The sequence below is a fragment of the Haemorhous mexicanus genome, chromosome 28 (assembly GCF_027477595.1).
Source record: "Haemorhous mexicanus isolate bHaeMex1 chromosome 28, bHaeMex1.pri, whole genome shotgun sequence".
Taxonomy (NCBI): domain Eukaryota; kingdom Metazoa; phylum Chordata; class Aves; order Passeriformes; family Fringillidae; genus Haemorhous; species Haemorhous mexicanus.
This window is the reverse complement of record NC_082368.1, coordinates 2107436-2127471: the sequence shown is the minus strand read 5'-3', so window position 1 is coordinate 2127471 and position 20036 is coordinate 2107436.

The window sequence follows — 20036 nt, the reverse complement described above, 5'->3', positions numbered from 1 at the left end:
GGGCTGTGAGGGGATGGGCGGGGCTGTGAGGTGATGGGCGGGGCTGTGAGGGGATGGGCGGGGCCGGGCGGGGCTGTGAGGGGCCGTGAGGGGTCGGGCGGGGGCCGTGAGGGGCCGTGAGGGGTCGGGCGGGGCCGTGAGGGGATGGGCGCGGGCGGCCCTTCCCTGACGAACCCTTGGGGGTTGTCTCAGTCCCCGGTGTCGGAAACGGCGGCTGCCGCGTCCCGGCACGGTCACAGAAAAGGATGTGAGCTGCGAGAGCCTCCTGGAGTCTCGGAACTGCATCCCCCGCAGGGGAGCATGGCATGGATTCAGTGCCACTGTCCCCTGCCATGGCAGGGACACGTTGCACTGTCCCAGGCTGCTCCCAGCCCCAGTGTCCAGCCTGGCCTTGGGCACTGCCAGGGATCCAGGGGCAGCCCCAGCTGCTCTGGGCACCCTGTGCCAGGGCCTGCCCACCCTGCCAGGGAACAATTCCAGTTCCCAATATCCCATCCCTCCCTGCCCTCTGGCAGTGGGAGCCATTTCCTGTGTCCTGTCCTTCCATCCCTTGTCCCCAGTCCCTCTCCAGCTCTCCTGGAGCCCCTTCAGGCCCTGCCAGGGGCTCTGAGCTCTCCCTGGAGCCTTCTCTCCAGGTGAATGCCCTGAGGTCTCCCACCATGGCTCGATGCAGAGGGGCTCCAGCCCTGGAGCAGCTCCACATCCTCCTGATGCCTCCACAGCTCTGCAAGTGGGACCTCCAGAGGTCAGGTCACCTCCAGGAGTCCAGGTGACCAATACACCTGGAGATGCAGATACTGAGCTGATACCTCCTTCTTCATAGGATGAATCCTACCTCCAGGTATCCCTTCTAAAACAGCTCTTCCTGCTCTTTCATCATCATTACACCTGTCCTGCACCATGCCTTGCTGTCCTGTTCAGTGTTTCATTGCCAGGGAACTGCCTGTACTTCTCAGGTTTGTTCACACGTGGTCATGGTCAGTTTAGGGTGTCCATCCTGCAAATAGGTTTGCTTTCTTAATAAACCTGTTTTTTCTCCATACTCGGAGATACACTAAATTCTCTCCTGCAGGATGTCACCCATTCGTGGTGGAACTGCATGTTCCTGCCCTATCTCACAGAGCTTTGCTCTGGGGCCACACGAGAGACTGCTTTTCAGTTTACTCTTCATTGTTTGGACCAGAAAATCCACCACAGTTAAAGCCACAACACTTCCTTGTATGTACTGGGCTACAACACCCAATATCTTTATGGTCAGAGTCTGCTGAGCCACCTGAATTCCTGTCAGCTTTTACTTCATGGGAAAAGCAAGGAGAAGGTGAATTATAAAAAACCCCAAAGTCGTGGGGAGGTATAGCCCAGTTAGTCAGGGCAGCAGGAAATCAGAGGCACAGGTACAAACTCTGATTGAATAAAAAGCTCAGATTAGGACCATAACTCTGTCTTGTCACTGTGGTTTAATGGAAAATAGTTCTTGTCAACAAATGTAACTTCATGCTAATAAGAGCTTGATTGGGAAAAATTGGGAAAGGCTTGTGTTCTGTAAAGGATTCAACTCTATACCACAAGATCAATAATTGAAAAGTCTGTAGCCTCTGTCCTCATGGTCCAGACAAGCACTCAGCTCTCTCCTTCTCCACTATTTCTTCCTTCTATTAAATGCTGTCATTTTATACTTGTTCCTCAGGCTTTGAATTCCCCTGATGCTGGGGCCTTTTCTTGGTTTGTGCTGCCTGTCCCACACATGATATGAAGGGAAACCTGCTTTATCAGCAAGAATAATGTCTTAAACTGGGTCCATCCAGATAAAATGCTCTAATACTATTGCAAAATACACTGATTTAAATCCTAAACTTCCTTCAGCACCCTCAGCCTTCTCCTGCACTTGATTTAGGCAAAACCAAAATAACTGTACAGCAAAAATTCAGTCTACTGAAGGATGACAAACGTTGGAGGAAAAGTGAGAAAATATTTTCAGAGGTGGGGAAGCTGGAGGCAGACACCTCCTGATGTGAGATTGGGCAAATTGGGAAACCTGGGGGCTGGAACAGTCTCCAAAGTGTTGGGTTCTTTCTGTTGTTGCTCATTTGCAGTTCAGGGTGAGCACCTGAAGAATGCAGCCTTGTCACAGGAGAACACATCCCTGAGCACCACACAGGTATAAAAGAGGGAAACAACAACACATCTTTAATTAATGAGAGATTCTGTCCCTGTGGGTCCATCTCTTGTGTCTCAGATGATGCATCTAACTTAGTCTGCCCTGCCCTGCCATGCAGCCAGCCAGCCTCTGGCAAGAGATTATCCCCTGGATGTCAAACATCAACTCAAGCCCCAGAAATCACATCAGCCCAAGGATAAACAGCATATCAACAAAACCATTAACTGCAGCAGTAACAAACACATTCGCTCCCCTCCTTTGCTCCCTCTTCCCTAAGCCATTAGACCCCATTTTCAAATACTTCTGGAAATAGGCTGAATGGAAATAGACTCTGGGATTCCCTCCTGGCCAAGGCTGTGAGAGGTATCACAGGAGCCCTGATGAAATGGCAAGCACTGAAGTACAAGAACAGATTTCTGTTCTTTTGTGAAGAAATTGATTTTTGCCAGAAACAACACGCTGCAACCCAGCGTCTGTTCTTGTTAGACTTCAAGTCCTTCCAGGAGGAGTTCTTCAGCAAATTGGCTCATTTAGACACAACAGCCAGGAGCATGGAGAGGGAAAAAAAGGGTTTTGTTCAAGGAAAGCCTCTGTTTTGTAAACAGGATAAAAGGAGATGGAGAGAGTCACTTATCACTGTCTCTCATGTCCCCAGGTCATTCCTGTGTAGAATCTGCTGGAGAAAAAGGATTTCATATTCCCTGCTCTCCCAGAACCCCAGCTGGGGGATTTTCTCTATCACACAATCTGCGGACCCCGTGTGCATTCAGCAGCAGCTTTCAAACCCATTGCTGCTCCCATTGCTCTCCTCTGTCTGTGAAGCCTGGCAGCACCCAAGGAAGAGCTGGATCCTCACAGGGCCTCCTCTGCTCTGCCTGCCCCAGCCCATGTCCCCTCGCGGCCATGGCACTTGGGGTTCACCCCAAAAACACTGATGCTCTGTTTAATATCAGACCTAACAATGCATCTCTCCCTGCTTCTCTGAGTGTGATCCCATCAGGCACAGAAACTCTCTGCCACCCTCCCTCTTTCTCTCCCCCCTCTTGCTTTGGGACACTCTTTGCATGCTTTGCTGATACAAATAACTGTGACTTTCAAAACAAAGGAGTGCCGAACCCCAGGGCATTGTTTGGATGAGTGCTTGATGGAGACTGCTGAGTCCAGCTGCAGGCCATGGGCTGCATGTCCCAGCTCTGACAGGCTCCTGGACACAAGGCAGACCTCACAGCACGCCTCTCAGCACTTCCAGCCTGGGGAAGGGGGCAAAACGAGAAGGGGAGACATGGCAAGAATGTTGCAGACTCATCTATCAAATTTCTCAGGCTCTTGGGTGATGTGCTGGACCCAGGTCTCCCTGGGCAAGGAGCTTCTTAAAGACACATTGCACCTTCCTGCTCATCTTCCCAAATTAAGAACATTTCTACACTACTGTCACAGTCAGTTCTGGGACTGATCTGTGGCCAAGAGAGTCACAAATGCTCAGACCATCATTCCCTTCTGCATAAATATCCCTGGGAAAGGGATATGGAAAGGATGGGGAAGGCCAGGCCAAGGGAAGAAGGTGTCAAGGAGCATCTCTGCTATTTCACACCCTCCCTCCCTTCTGCAATGAGGCAGGGAAACATGGCAGGAATAGGAATAGGAACCAAAACAAAATATACCCGGTGGTGAGGAACACTGCAGCATCCCCCAGCCTGAGGGATCTTTGAGACATAAATGGCTTGGAGGTTTGGAAAATATCTTGGGCAAGTGTATTTTCCTCATGCTTTCATCCTTTCCTTGGTGGCAGCCACACAGGGCTGCTGGAGGTGAAATACTGACCTTGATGGATTTTTGGTGCAGGTTCTGCATGGCTCTGTAAGTAGCCCCACGCCTCCACTGCAGTATAAATGTTATATTATCATAATAATGATTAAATACAACTCAGATCTCCATGTAGGACTGAGTTCCTCATGCCTTTCCCCTGCTGATCCTGCCTGTTTGACCTTATCAATAAAATTCAGGAAACAGGGGCAAAAATCCTCCTCCAACAGAGCCAAGGAGGCAGAAGGGGCAAGAAGTTACATTGCCTTCCCCAGACAGTGCACAAATGAAATTCCAATAATCCTGCCACTACTCCCTCATTTTGCTCAGCATCAGGAATTGTCAGGAACCTCAGCTGCCTTCAACTGAAATGGCATCCCCCTCAATTCCAAATCCCACAGAAATCTCAGAGTTTTGGCCTTAAAAGCTCTGGCTTTGAAAATCTTTTGAATTTATCTGCTGGGCAATCCTGTTTAATAGTAATACATAATAAATTTATTATGGCAGATTCTGTCTGGGCACTCTTAGCCCTGGACTGGATGTGCATAATGTAACACTTACATAGGAAAATCTTAAAATCTGTGAGCAATACCATGTGCCATTATCCTGATTTTTCCAGGGCTCAGTTCCCTGACCGTCAGTGTCTCTGAAATGTGTCAGGTTAAGGATTCCATTGAAATTAGACAACATCATCAGCTGCTTTGGGAAATTTTAGGGGCAGATCTTTTATGTTCTCTTGCCCACTGAATCAGCAGCCATTTCCTGGGTCTAATTTTGGCAAACCAATCCGGATAACTGAAGTTCATTAGCTTAATAGGTTAATGCTGAACTGTTTCCCGTGTCAAATCTGGATGTCAATCTGCCTCATACTCACATGTTGTCAATATGGGGGACCTTAAAATGACAAAAAAAAAAAAAAAAAAAGTGAAAATGGTTTCATCTGTGTTTCATCCACGGGGTAATCCAGGCATGTGGAGCTGGCCATGCTGCGTCCCTCTCCCTGTGTCTCCTGGCTGGCTGGGATGCTGCAGGCGCTGTGCTCTGTTTGTTGTTAAAGCAGCCTGACACAAAGAGGCCCCAGGAGCTGCATGCACCCACAGGATGGATGTCTGCTCCTGTCAATCCAGCCCGAGTCCCCAAGAGGGAAAATGGGATTGTCTGCAGCATTGAGGGGGAGAGTTCTCTCAAGCATGTCAGAGAGGAATTTTCCTAAAACCTTCCCCAGTAATCTGAACAAAATCTTCCCAAGGCTCTTGTGTTAATGGAGGCCAGGAGAAAGTGTGGGGACAGAATGGAGGCATAAAAGATGGAATTCACCATTCAGTCCTGCCTGGCAGCTGCTGTGCCAGAGTCACAGAATCATGGAATCCCAGGATGGTTTGGGTGAGAGGAAACCTCAAAGCCCATCCAGTGCCACCCCCTGCCATGAGCAGGGACACCTTCCACTGTCCCATGTTGCTCCAAGCCCCATCCAGCTTGGCCTTAGGGATGGTGCAGCCACAGCTGCTCAGGGTAGCTGCTGTGGGTCCATAGTAGCCAGCCTGGTGTTGCTCAGGGTAACCACAGCAGGGTGATGCTTTCCAGGCATTTCCCAAGGCCCAGGTAAGTCAGGGGCTCAGTGAGAGGGATCCCAGGGGTTTCTGATAGCCCAGGAAGGTCTGGACTGCAGTGAGACTCAGGAATGCATAGACAGCTGGAGACAGGGATCCCTTTGGAGTGGATCTCTTTACCAAGCTCTTTACCAGCACCCAACACACCCCACTGAAGAGAAGATCCTGCTTTAGCACTGACTGCTGATGCTCTTACAAAGCTTTTCCTCAGGAATTTAATTTTGCCATCTTTTCACAAGATGGTTTTGGTACCTGTGGGTGACACAAATCATATTTCCTTGGGGCTGGAAAACCCCCTGCCAAGGGATGGAGAGGCAGATTGTGTCTCATGAGCTTTTATATTCCCTAAGATTGAGACTCCCATCAGAGGCTGAGGTTGGCAGTGGTTTGGCTCAGCCTCATTGGCACTGTTGCCACAGCTGGAGCTGCACATGTCCCCTGGGACATGAGGTCATTCCTTGGTGTGGTGACATTTCCACACCTGCAGGGACAGGGACGGTGCCACAGGGGGGCTGGGAGTCTGCCTGTGTTTCAGATCTTATCTCCAGTGATTAGCTGGCCCTGAACTGCTCCTGCTTTCCTGAGCCATCTGTCAATTTGCTGCTTCTATTTCACATTCAGAAAAGGGCTTGTTTTCCCTACAGCTTATCTGCTTTTTCTGACCAGACTAAATCATCTAATCACAAAAAAAATCTACCTCCAGCAGCCAGCCTTGCACCTCTTACCTCACATTTCTGACTCCTCCCAGGTCCAGTTGCATTTCCCACTCCAGTTACTGATTCCACTGGCAGCAGGGTTTTATCTGTCCCGCTAAAAGTCAGGTGAGTTTAACACCAAATGAAATCTGCAAAATTACATCTACCACTCTCCCCTGTTTTAATGAAATAAATTTACTTTATAGCTTCTTCAAGTTTTCCAACACTGTCCCACTGCCCTAAGCATGATGGTGCAGCAACTGGGGACATGAGAGATGGAACAAGTTTTATTGGTCTCTCCAAGTGTTTTGGATTATCCCATAATTACTTTAGTCCCTGGTAAACCAATGTGTCCTGAGCCTACTCTTGTCAATCTGAATTTCCCAAGATAAAGTTTTAAGCCCTGCTGGACAGTTTGATGAATTATAAGAAATATGTAATATTATAAAGTGCTATGCTATAATTGTATTCCTGCAGAATATTATAAATGTGTGTTGGTAACAGGCACTCACAGCTTATCCCTACCTGTCCAGTCACAGATTTTTCTGCATCACTTCCCTGCAGCCTCCAAACCAAGTAAGTTCTTTGTTCACAGCAAGTGGTGCAAAATCAGCCCATCTTTACTGATGGCAAAAGACTTTGGTGCACTCCCAGCTGCCAACACCCTTTTCCCAGTGTCCATAGCAGCATGAGCTATGGGAGAACCACTCTTGCTTCCCCCAGTCACTTCACTTTTCTGCTACAGCTATTTTAAAACACTGAATTTTTGAGTGTTTCAGATGCCACATTTGCATGACTATGAGCTAAAATTAGAACTATCTCATGTATTTTTGGGGGGAATTTTTATACTCAAAATAAAAACATCATTTGCATTGCAGGTTAATTGCTCTTGCCTGTGTCAGTTGAGGTGATGCCTCAAACCTGTGTGATAAATCCATTATCTGAGCTGTCAGGCTGAATACAAGGATGCTCACAAAGTCCCATTTTAAATCTCCAGCCCTCTGTCTGAAGGGAGACAGAGGAACAGCAGAAAGAGATGAGCCACTCTTATGTAATTACCAAGCACATCACCCTCAGCAAGGAGAGCTGGGTTGGCCAAGACCACAACAATGATTGTGCTGGCCCCGAGTGCTCCAGCTCAGCCTTGTATGGATTTGCAATGTAAATCCCTGTCCCTGCTCCTGCCAGCACTGCCTCCCTGGGATCCACAGCAGCAGCAGCAGCAGCAGCAGCAGCAGCAGCAGCAGCAGCAGCAGCAGCAGCAGCAGCAGCAGCAGCAGCAGCAGGGCCATTCCTGCATTCTGGCTGCTCTGCCTCTCCTGTGCCCCTGCTCCTGTCCACACTGCAGGGCTGGGCACAGAGAGGCTTGGCAGGCAAAGCCAGCTCTGTCTGCCTGGGCTCTGCTGTGAGCAGGCAGGACATGGCTGGGGGTGATTCAGGGTGGGGTCCCCCAGTGCCCAGCGGGGAGTGGAGCTCACCTTGGGGTCCCCCTGTTGGGCAGAGCTCACCCTGGGGTCCCCCACTGCCCACGGACAAGGCCCAGGGAGGGTCATGGACAGGAGCCTATTGGAAATGAAAGGTGACTCCAACAAAGGGGAGAGAATGATGCAGCTGACTCTATGAATATCAGAAGGTTAATTAATTACTTTATTATACTATATTATTTTGTATATCTAAAACTGAATCTGTCAAGCACTTAACTTTGCACACAACTGCTCACACTGCACAGAATCTCATGACTGTCAGTGACAGTCCTGACACACACACACACACACACACAGCTGGTCCTAACAGGCCAAGGAAACAAAACATCTTCACTTTGGGTAAACAATCTCCATATTGCATTCTACTTTGGCACAACACAGGCACAGCAAGTGAGATAAGAATTGTGTTTTCCCTTTCTCTGAGGTTCAGAGAACGGGAATCTCAAAGATCCTTGGGAAGAATTGTGCCTTGCTTTTCTCTGTGAAGAGAAATGTGGCAACAGGAGCCAACCATGGCAGCACAGCTGGCTTGGCAGCAGGAGGCCACATCGGCCTGCAGAACCTTTCATGCCTCAAACTGGTCATGTGCCAGGGACAGCACACTTTCCCTTCTCCATTGCCATCTTGGGAAGTGGGGATGCTCTTTTCATCACACAGCCCCAGGGTTGGTGGAGGCAGAGCTGGTCAGCCAGGTCCTGACCTGGGTGACACAGTCACCTTGTCCCCAGTGTCAGCCCTGGGAGTGCCTCAGCATGTAAGGGAGAGGGACAAACAGAGCAAGCACAAGGGCAGGGGGAAGCCTTTGAGAGGGGAAGCTGGGGCCATCAGCTCTGTGAGCAACTGGAGACCAGGGCTGGGCTTGGGGCTGTGGGGCTCATTGCAGGTCTCCAGCTCTTCTTCAGCTACTGACAGTTCCTGAATGTTCCCAGGGAAAGGCAGAAACACAGAGTCATGGAATCACTGAATTATTTAGGTTGGAAGGGACCTTTAAGCTCACCTACTTCCAATTCCCTTCCAGTAGAAAAAATACAGATTGCTCCAAGCCCCATCCAACTTGGCCTTGAGCAGATGCAGGGGAGCATCCACAACTTCTCTGGGATTAGTTTTGGACTGCTGGGAAGAACTCAGCAAAGTGAGGGAGATGGGATTTCACAAGGTGCCCAGAGCACAGGAACATCCCACAGTGTTCCCATTCCTGCTGTGTTCCTGCCACCAGTGTCCATGAATGGTCCTGTACAGCCACACCTCCCCTCTTCTCATCATCACACTGCCCAGAGCCATCCAAGTGCTCTCCCACAGATGGCAAAGTTCTATCAGTTTCTTTGTTGGAGGTTTTGAGGCAGAAGGAGGAGATTCTAGGTGCCCAATAGCAGATTTGAGGAAAGACTTGAGCACAGCTCTCCTGGCCCTGCTGCTCTGACCACTGCTCCCCACTGGTGTCTCCTCCTCTCATCACTGAGGTGCTGAGTGTTCCTGCAGCCCTGGCTGGGATGTTTTGCCCAGTTGCAGACTGGGGAGAGCAGCACTGCAGCTCCTCCCAGGGAGCTGAAGGAGCGGCAGTGCCTCGGGGCACTCGGTAAATGAATAAAAAAAACAGTCAGAACTGATTAGGGAGCTCAAGTTTTGGCTCGGACTCTCTAGAGCCTCCAAGGCATTGCAGAGGCTCAGAACCTCATTACTTCTATAAAGTGGATTCAGTAATTAGCTCAGGTCAAAAGTTTACAGCTTGGAGGCTGCTGCTAGGGAATGGTTCCTCCTGGACATTAGAAGCCAAACTGCAGAAAGCAGGAATTGGCATCAAGGCAAAACACTCAATCAAGGGTCTTTGGGATGGGATTGTCTTGCTGTACAGGCTGACTGGACAAGATGTGCCCTCAGAAGGAGAGATACTGCACTGGAGAAGCAGGCAGAATCCTTGTGAAGCTGGGAATTGCCTCCCTGGGTGTGTTCTGGGTTCGCTGAGCCAAAATCCTGCCATGGCCAGAGCAAGGTTTTTCAAGCAGGCTGCAGAAAGCTGCTGCAGGTTCAGTCCTGCCCTGTTCCCTGCACACAGCCCAGCTGAAGAGACCTAAAGCAAGAACCCATCCAGTGGGACAGGGCTGGCATCAGTTTAAGTAGCCAATCATTGCTTAAATGTTTCCATGTTCCTGATTTCAAATATTGCCCAAAGCAGCAATTCCACATCCTTGATTCATCTGGCATCCAAAAGCCTTCCAGTGACTGACAATTTTTTATTTTCCAATTTCATCTAATGTCCCCCACTAATATGTTATGAGACAGGAAAGCCCAGCACCATTTGCTGTTCAATCATTTTGGTTCTGTTTTAAATGATTCACCTGACTCACAGACAATTCATTTTCCTTGTCATGATCAGACTTCTGGGTCTCATCCCACTCTTAGTGGCTTCTGCAGCTCTGCTACATCCCATGGGATGCCAAGTCCAAATTGCCAGCAACCAGAGCTGGGCTCTGCCATGGAACTGGGGATTTTCCATCCCAGCCTTGCCCAGGACTCCCACATCCTGCCCACCTGGATGCCACAGTGCCCAGCAGGACCCCCTGCCTGCTCTCCCTTCTTCTGACTGTGCCAGAGAGAAAGTGGGACAGGGAGGAGGGAAGGGAGGGGCTGAGGGATTAAACAAGACAGACCAGAAAGCTTTGCATTTTTCCCCTAATACTCAGCTATTTAATGACTAGTTTGATGATAAGCATGAAATTAAATAGACAAAGAAAATTTTCTCATGTCTAAGAAGTCAGCAGATAATTAGGCTTTGATGGGGACATTCTGAGGCAGTTTCTACTTATTTTGTGAGGCTGATTTAATGCAGGGGCTGTCTCAGCTGTCCCTGCAGTCAAGCTCTGCTGATCTCTCCTGGCCAGAGCTCTGAGAGATGCTCATGCTGGCAGACGCCTCCTTACCCAGCAGGTGCTGATTCCCTGGAAGAGCCTTCCTTAAGAGGAAAAAGCTTTCTGCCCCTTTCAGTTTCTATTTCCCATGTTCATCTTTATTTTAAACTCCATAGAGCTCACCTCACCCAGAACAATAGGAACAGAAAGCTGTACAAGGAATTTGGAATTCAGATTTGTCTTCTTTCCTTGGGAGGGAAAAAGCAGCAGCACTGTGAGGAGCAGTCCTTCAGCAACTTTCAACCCAAATTCATTCTTTCTGTACTTATTCATAGATGGAAGTCCTTCATTTCAAGTCCAAAAATTTTGAAATCCAGAAAATAATCATCTCAAAGTTTCAGACCCAAATCCACCATCTCTGAGGGACTGAGGACCTAAATAAGAAAAGCTGGTTCAGGTTTCTTAAAACCTAAACAGCCCCCTGGTTCCTCCAGAGGCAGCCAGAATCTGAGCACTCCTAAGTGGCAGGAAAAAAAAATTCCTTTTCTCCTATGTAAACACTCCTTAGGATATATTATGCTTTATTTTCAGGAAAATGCTGGTTTGTTATGGCAACACTTCAAGCCAAAATCACAAACACAAGCTGTCTCCAAAGTAGGAGCCATGAAATCAGAGGTGACCAGGGCTGCCAGCAAATCAGGCTCATCAGGCCTTTGCCAGGAACATCTCTCAAACCTTGAGGCAGGACAGAGGTGGTTAAAGGAGGGAGAATAGGGGAGAAAGGAAGGAAGGGGAAACTGTAAGAAATCCCTGGTGTGAAGCAAAAGGGAGTAGTGTGTCTTTACACATGGGATTTAAAACACAAAGCAAGGCTGAGAGCATGAGAGAGTGAACCAGGGCTGCTGCACTGCAAACTTTGGGGCTGGAGAAAAGGAGGAGGAACCCAGCACTGACAGCCAAGGGTTGTCTGAGAGTGTAGGTGGAACAAGCTGTGATAAAATCACTGTCCTCAGAGCAATATCTCCCCAGGATTTGAGATGTTCTTATCATTCCATTTAAGATGTTGGAACTGGATCCAACTCAGTGTTAAATTCTGAATTCTGCCTGTCCACAAGGTTTCTTTGTTTTTACAGGTTAGAGATTAGCATGTATTTTAATTAAACCATGTTTCTGGTTTGACTGAAATACAACAATAACCACAATAACATTAACAGCAACAAATTGTTGTTATTTTTTTTATTATACTTCTCTTCAGGCCTAAAGTGAAGCCTCTGCTTTGTTGCCATATCCAATCCCATACAATAAAAGGCTTTAATGGAGCCATAAATCTAATCTTAAACATTTAACTCTGATACTGAGTCAGGTCCTGAGCTTCTTGCTCAGTCTTGAGTGTGGCAAAGCCCTCCCTGAGCTCTCTGCAGCTTTGTCAGATCCTTTAGGATCTTTCTCCTAAGCATTTTCCTTTTCTCTCCTCACTGCCAGACATAAAGCACCATCCTGATGTGCTTACCATCCACCAAGTGAAATTTAAATGACAAATCTGATGATAGACCCCACTGAAAAATCAAACTGACACTCCATGATTTCTGCTTTGATCGCAATATATGATGGGAAAAATTCCAAATCTTTGAAAACCTGCCCCACAAAGGCAAGAAAACCCATTAAAAACCATTTCCTACTAAGCCCTCATCTCAAATCATTTTGCTGTTTACTTTTTGAAGGAGAAGACCAGCAAACTTGACAGTGCCCACAAGGAATGTCCAGCTGCCAGTGAGCTGTTCACAGCTCTCAGGCTGCTGGAGGAGTGATGGGAGGCAGAGTTCCACTCCTGGAATGCTGCTCCCCTGGCTTGGACAGGAGAGACCTGAGCATGGCCTGCAGCTATGCAGCCTCTCAAAGCTCAAACATCCCATGGAAAGGTTAGCTTTTAATGGATGCTAAATGTTTGGGGAGACCTTTGACCAGCACTAATACTGCAGCTGACTGGGCAGGAGTGGGGAGTGAATGACCTGCATTAGGCTGGGCTGCTCACTTTAGTGAACAAAAGCTGTCAAACCTCTGCTGAACCCCCCCTCCCTGGGCCCTCCTGCCCTCAGGTGCTCCCTGGACAGGTATGGACGGGGTGAGAGCTGGCTTTGGGTCATCCTTGTTTTGTACAACCAGCCCAGAGCACCATGCTGAGTTTGGAGAAGGTGCAGGAATACCTTCAGATACTTCCAGAAATTCCTTTTAACTTTCATTTTCCTTTTTTAATTTAATTTTTTTCCTTTTAATTTTCCAAGCATCCAAATTTGTTTCAGCCCTGAACATTGTCCTCTGCTCTGGCAAAGATAAGGAAGCAGTGAGTGTGGAGGACTCGGCTCCTGACTGGGTCTTCCTCAGAAAGGCATCAGTGGAGATATTTTGCTTCCTGTGTCTCAGCATACAGCACTGGGCTGAAATTCCTCTGAGACTCTCACACTTTAGGGTGTATTGTATTTGGGTTTTCCCCAGATGAAGGAAGGAAGGATGAATCCCAGCCTGGCACAGGCCCTGGCAGCAGCAAAGCACACAAAGATCTGGACAGTGCATGCAGAACGATGAAACAGGACAACACATTTGGCTGGCAACAACCAAGGAGGCTTTTGCATCATCATTCCCAACACTGTCAGGGGCACTCTGGGAAAATCTGGGCAGGAAAAGCAGAAAACTCAGCTGAACCTGGAGCAGACTGGCTGAGATGCAATCCTGCTGCCAAAGGCTGGTGCTGATGGAGGAAGCCAGTGAGAAAATGAGCTGGCAGCCACTCACTGCAAACAAGACGAGCTGCCTGCTGCAGTCGGTGTGGAGGAGAACAGCTGAGAGCAGGAGGAAGTTCTTGTCAGTGCTCAGTGCCCCTGGAACACTGGGTTCAGCTGTGAGCTGCTGTAGGAATGTGCTTCTTGTTGATGGAGTGACAAAACTATTTTTTGTTTCTTTAAAATGAAATAAGCTTAGAGGTTTCTCTTTTCATTTAAGTGAAAAGACATTTCATAGGACTCAGGGGACTTCACTTTAAACTTAAGGATAGCTAATTGGAGAGACCTAAAAAGTCTTATTTGAGCAATTTACTAGAAAAAGAAGAGAACAAAGAAACTAATCACTTTTGTGAGGTGTTCTTCCAGGGACAGGAGGGTCTCTTGCACCTGAATCAATTTTTCTCTGTAAAGAGTTTGTTATTTTGCCTTTTATTAAACCTTTTTGTTTCCAACACTGCCACAAAAACCATCCTGCTGATTTTATGCCTTCTAAAGTAGCTCTGCTATCTTAAATGTGAAATAGACCTCCAAAAGCTTCTAAGACCTAACTCAAAGAAACTCCTACTTCAAGCTGCCAGCTCAGAAACAAAGGGGAGAAACTGCAGAGGGACCAGGCAAGGCAACCCAGATGGTCAAACTTGGGGCATGTGATCTGCCAGGAGAGGCAGAGGGAGAGGATGCTGTGGCAGAGGGGTGGAGGGAAGGCATCCCCTCTTCTGTTGAGCGAAGGGAGACTGAGAATGTCTGAGAGCAGCCTGTGACCTTTTGAAGTGCCAACACACCAGGATGACAGAGCCAAACTCTTGTCACTGATGCCAGACAGCACAGGAAGGGTCAACAAACACAAACTGGAGCTTAGGAGGTTCAGGTTGGGCATTAGGAAACATTCACTGCCCAGGAGGGTGGTGCAGCCTTGGGCCCATCGCCAGGGGAGCCTTCATCCCCCAGAATTTACAGGGTTCAGCTGCACAAAGCCCTGATTGTCCTGATCTGGTCCTGGCCTCATCCTGCTCCAGGGAGGGCTGGGCTGGAGACTTCCAAGGGTCTCTTCCTGCCCTGTTTTGGTTCCTTCCTGTGGCCCAGTTTCTTTGAGGGTTGCTTTCCCATGGATGTGCACTCTTCCCCAGGCTGCCACTCTCTCATGGAGGTGAAGGAGTTTTTTTAACACTCTTGCAAAGCTTCCTAAACATTCTCCATGCAAGATCTCCACCTTGTCACAAATTCCATCCAAGATCCTTGTTGCACATACAGTAATGAGTGGCCACCAGCATCCTTGTCCTTTCTAAAGGCTTTTCCCACGGGTTTCACCTTGGTCCTATGTCACTGACGTATTTAATGAAAAATCCCTTTGCCAGGATTTTTCTCCTGAGAAGCTGAGAAACCTCAGAAAACAAATGTAAACAATAATTATTTGATTGTTTGGAATGTGGTTTGGAGGTTTCTTACCAACAGGTGCATCTTTGATTGGTTCCATGTGAATTGTTGTTAATTAATGACCAATCCCAGTCCAGCTGTGTTGGGACTCTGATCAGTCACAGGTTTTTTATTATTTATTCTTGTCTAGCCTTCTGATGTCTCTTTTCCCTTTTTTTAGTATACTGTCAGAATATCATTATGATATGATGTGATATGATAGGGTAGGATATGATACAATGTAATGTAATGTAATTAATATATCAGCCTTCTGAGAACTTGGAGTCAATTCTCATCTCTCACCTCGTCCTGGCGACTCACAACAACACCTCAGCAATTAATAACCACAATCCTACACTTCTCCAGTGTGGCTCCACAGCAGCACCCACACATGGCACTCTGCCTGGATGCCATCAGGGAGCAGAATCCTGTCTGCAGGAGGGGAAAGAGGGAAGGTTTGCTCACAGTGGGACTCACTGTGGCTGGGAGTGGGAATCTGGCTTGAGGAGGCTGGTGGTGTTGTGACAGTGGAGGTGATGTGGTATAGCAGTGTGTTTTTTGTTGACGAAGTGACAAAATTATTTTTTGTCTTTTTTTTTAAAAAAAGAAGCTTAGAAGTTTCTCTCTTTGATTAAATAAAAAGACACTTCACAAAACTTAGAAGACTTCACTTCAAATTTAAAGATAACTAATTGGACAAAAGCCAAAAAGTCTCACCTGGGCAATTTAATAGAAAAAGAAGTGAACAAAGAAACTAATGGCTTTTGTAAAGTGCTTTACTGAGAGCAAGAACCTCTGGCACTTGGCCTAGTTCTTCTGTTTGTTATTTCACCTTTTATTAAACCTTTTGTTTCCAACACTGCAACAGAAGCCATCCTGCTGCTTTTTATGCCTCCAAAAGTAGCTAAGCTGTCTTAAGTGTTTTATAGACCTCTAAGACCTTATTAGACCTGGCTCAAAGAAGCTCCTAGAATAATGTGGGACCACCAAACCAGGCAAGGCCCACAAGAAGGTCCAGGACAAGGAAGGTCCAGGACAAGGACAAAGAAGGTCCATGACAAGGACGAGGGTCCATGACAAGGACAAGGACAAAGAAGGTCCATGACAAGGACGAGGGTCCATTGAGGGTCCATGACAAGGACAAGGACAAGGACAAGGAAGGTCCATGACAAGGACAAGGAAGGTCCATGATGAGGACAAAGAAGGTCCATGACAACGACAAGGGTCAAGGTCAAGGACAAGGACAAGAACAAGGACAGGAAAGTCCATGACAAGGACAAAGAAGGTCCATGACAAGCTGTTGAGTATCCAAGTGGAAAGAAACACAGACGGTTGTGATGTACGTCTGGGGGAGGGTGATGATGTGTGGAGGCAGCCACTTGAAGGTTCCATGGGTGGGAGGAGAGCACCAAAGGCTGATGGAAAGGCCCCCAGACAGGCTGAGCAAGGTCCAACAAAACTCTGCCTCTCCTTGCCTGCTGATGGCACAGCTGACATGAAACAGGCTGGCACAAAGTTAACCAATCAGCCCCATTTGAGCAAACCTGAGCTGGCACAAGAAGTTTATTCCAGCTCAGCTCCCTGAGTCGGGAGTCTGGATCACTGAGAGCCCTCCAGTCAGATTTAGCTATCACTGAACTGCAGTTGTAAATCACAACCTCCCATGTATGCCTTCCTTTCAGAAAAAACAAGCATCAAAGGATTCTCTTAGGAGCTTCCCCTCCTACTCCTTCTATCTCATTTTTCAATTTGAGGGAAATCATTGTATGGTAATTTCACCTCCCTCCTCTCAGTTGCTTCCATCAGGCTGATGCCTTTGGACACTGCTCCAGTGGCAGTGAATATGCAAATGCCACTTTGTTTGTCTTGCCTTGGGACAATGAAGGCTTTGAAATGTAGATGTGGGAGCTTCAATTTGTCTTGCTAAGAACCTACTTTCTCTTTAAGTCTTATGTTTTTATACAATTCAATTGAAGGACTCTCACTTCCAACTAAGCCATTCACCCTCATTTAGACACAGTGCAATATATTTCATCTGGTCACTGGTTTTGTTTGCTGAACTGCATCACAAATTAGGTGGTTTTAAAAGCTGTTTCATTCAATCCTGGGCAGCATGATAGCTGTCTGTTTTTACCCAGAATTACACAAAGTGTAATATATATATCATTATAGAATATAATATCATAAAATAGTATATATAGTATATATTATCTATATTTAGCTGCACATTACAGCTAATTATAACTGAGAGATGCACAGGGTGCCCAGAGCCCTCCTGGTTTAGACATGACAACATAGGATTGTCAAATCTCACTCAAGCACAAGATGGTTTTAGCTCAGTGCTGTGTCTCTGGCTCTGCCCAGGTGAAATCCCTAAGGGAGGTGACAGGAGCAAGTTGGTCAGAGAATGAAGCCAGTCAAAGATGTAGCAGGAGGTATTTGTGTTGTGCTTTAACCCCAGACAGCAAATAAACCCCCCAGAGCCTCACTCACCCCACACACACACCCAGCAGGGAGAAGAATAGGAAAAATAAAAAACTCATAGGCTGAGATAAGAACACATTAACAATTGAAACAAAATAAATGTAATCGATAATAATGATAGGAATAATAGTAATGGAAAGGGGGAAAAGGAATAAAACCCAAGAAAAAACAGTGGTGCACAGCACAATTACTTATCACCCACTACCCACAGCAATCATCAGCTCCTGGGCAGCTCCCCCAGTTCATATCCTGGAAATGATGTTCTAAGGTGTGGAATATCCCTTTGGCCATTCAGGTCACCTGTCCCAGCTCTGCCCCTTCCCAGTTTCTTCAGCTCCTTCTTGCTGGCAGAGCCTGGGAAAGAGGAAAGACTTTGATTTGAGGTAAGCACTGCTCAGGAACAGCTAAAACATCAGTGTGTGATCAACATTATAGAGATGGCAGTTGGTGATTGAGCAGGAGGAGCCCAGAGTCCAAAGTGGCCCCTGTGGAAGAGCTGGGTGCAGAAGGGATGGAGGAATCTCTGTGCAGGTGTGGCCCTTCAACATCTTCATTGTGAGCGCTCTCAGTGGGTCCCAGCAGAGCCAGAGGAGCTTTTGAGAGCTCAGGGTTGTCCTGAACACAACTCTGCCCTTTCTGCAGCTCCTTCTCCTCACTGGTGAATGGACACTCACTGCAGGGGCATTTCTGCTGCTAATTCCCAGTGACCTACTGGGAAATGCCAAGACAATTTGTGGTTTCACTCTTGGCTTTAAACCCCCTTCCTGATTCCTGTCCCAGCCTGGCTCGTGGTTTCAGTGCTGGCCCCATGGCCTGTGACCCCAGAGAGGCAGAATTCAGCCTCACTTCTTTGCCCTGCCATTGCCTGTTGCCTGATCCATCACCCCACGATGTTCTGCTTTGTGGGCAACTCCTCAAAAATACTGGATTTGGGATTGTGAGTGATTGAAAACCCCAAATCACACATTGCACAGTTCAGTCACCACTGCTTGAGCCCCTCACAAATCTCACCAGCAGTTTACAAAAAGACCAACGAGCAGATTCCCAGCACAAGTCAGGACTGGGGGAAACAACGACTGCAACAGGAAGCAGAAAAAATCTGACAAGTAAAAACGGCTTTAAATTAACATACAATAGCAGATTCTTTCCAAAGATAATTTAGGGAAATTTTCATGAGGTTGTTATCTTTTAATTTCTTGATACATTTGTTCACTGTTGCTCCAAGTTCTCCAGGATTTAAGGATGCTTGGAACACATTCCTTAAAAGAAAAGGAAATGCTCTGTATCTCACAGTGAAATTAGAAAACCTCTTAAATATACTTTCAAGAATAGAAACAGCCTTGTTAAAAGAATGAACTGCCAGTGCACTGAAGGGTGAAATGCAATAGGAAACTGACTTGATAAAAGGATAATTCCAGTAAATGAATAACACTTCCCTTGTATCACACAAAATGCATAATGCTCAGCTGATAAAAATAGCAACGGCAGGGAATGTTCTGAGCAGCTTTTCTGGCAAACTTGGGTGGGAGCCTGTTGAGAGGAAGCTTTACAATCAGTCCAGATGAGGAGCAAGAAGTGTCTTGATGCAAAGCAATCCTAGATGATCAGCAGAGCTAAAAATTGTTTCAATTAATGTCATTCTTGCCATTGAAAACATTCATTCATTAATGTTTCAATGAATTAATTAATTCTTGTCCTGTGGCAAGGGGAGGGTGCAGGTAAGTGTCCAGGGCCTGACACTGTGGATGGGATTCAGCTCCTTTCTGGGGCTGGGAAATCAAGGATCAGCCAGTGATCCAGGAAAACCTGGGCTCTGCTCATGCTCAGAGAAGGGAAAAGGCACAGGGCAACTCACATGGCAATTCTTAGACAGTGTTTGTCCTTGTGGGCCTGATTCTTCCACTGGCCAGAAAGGGAGCCCAGAGCTCAGGTGGGGCCACTGGATGAGCTGAGGAAGCCCTGACAAAGAGCCCTGACCATGTCATACAGACACCACAGACTGTCCTGGGCTGGACTGGACCCACAGGGATCATCCAGTGCAGCTCCTGCCCTGCACAAACACCCCAATAATCCAACCCTGGGCATCCCTGGCAGTGCTGTCCAAACACTCCTTGAGCTCTGGTCGAGACCAGGATCATTCCCTGGGGAGTCTGGGCAGTGCCCAGCACCCTCTGGGGGAAGAACCTTTCCCTGAGATCCAATCTAAACCTTCCCTGGCCCACCTTCATGTCAGAACCCCTCAGGAAGGATCCCTGACTAAATGGCAAGTCTTGAAATGAATTATCCTTGAAGTTCTAGCCAGAAGGAATGGGGAGTGCCACCTTCACTTCATGGCTGTAACTCTCATCCAGCACTGTACTCCAGGTGAATCTTGTCTTCTGCTCTTCCCTTTCTTATTGCCCAAAAATGAGGGAACTTGAGGCTCACTGGGAAGCTGTGGATCTGGGCTAGTGAAGGGTGGGACAGGCAGCACATCAGGCAGCCAGCACTGCTTCCTCAGCCCACACAGCTCCAGACAGGGCCAAAGTGTTAGACACACCATTCCCCTGCCGCCCTCCCCTCAGGCTCTGAAGGCACAGACAGTGGGGACAATTTGTGGGCACCCAAAGCCAGCTGTGAATGTGGTCCCATGGTCACAGAAGTCAGAGCAGACCCGTCAATGCTGGACATTAACACTGATGGCCCTGCAGAGGAGGAAGGTGTGGGAGCTGCCTGCCTGAATCACCACTGAGACTCACTCCAGTGTATTCAGAAACATGGGACCAG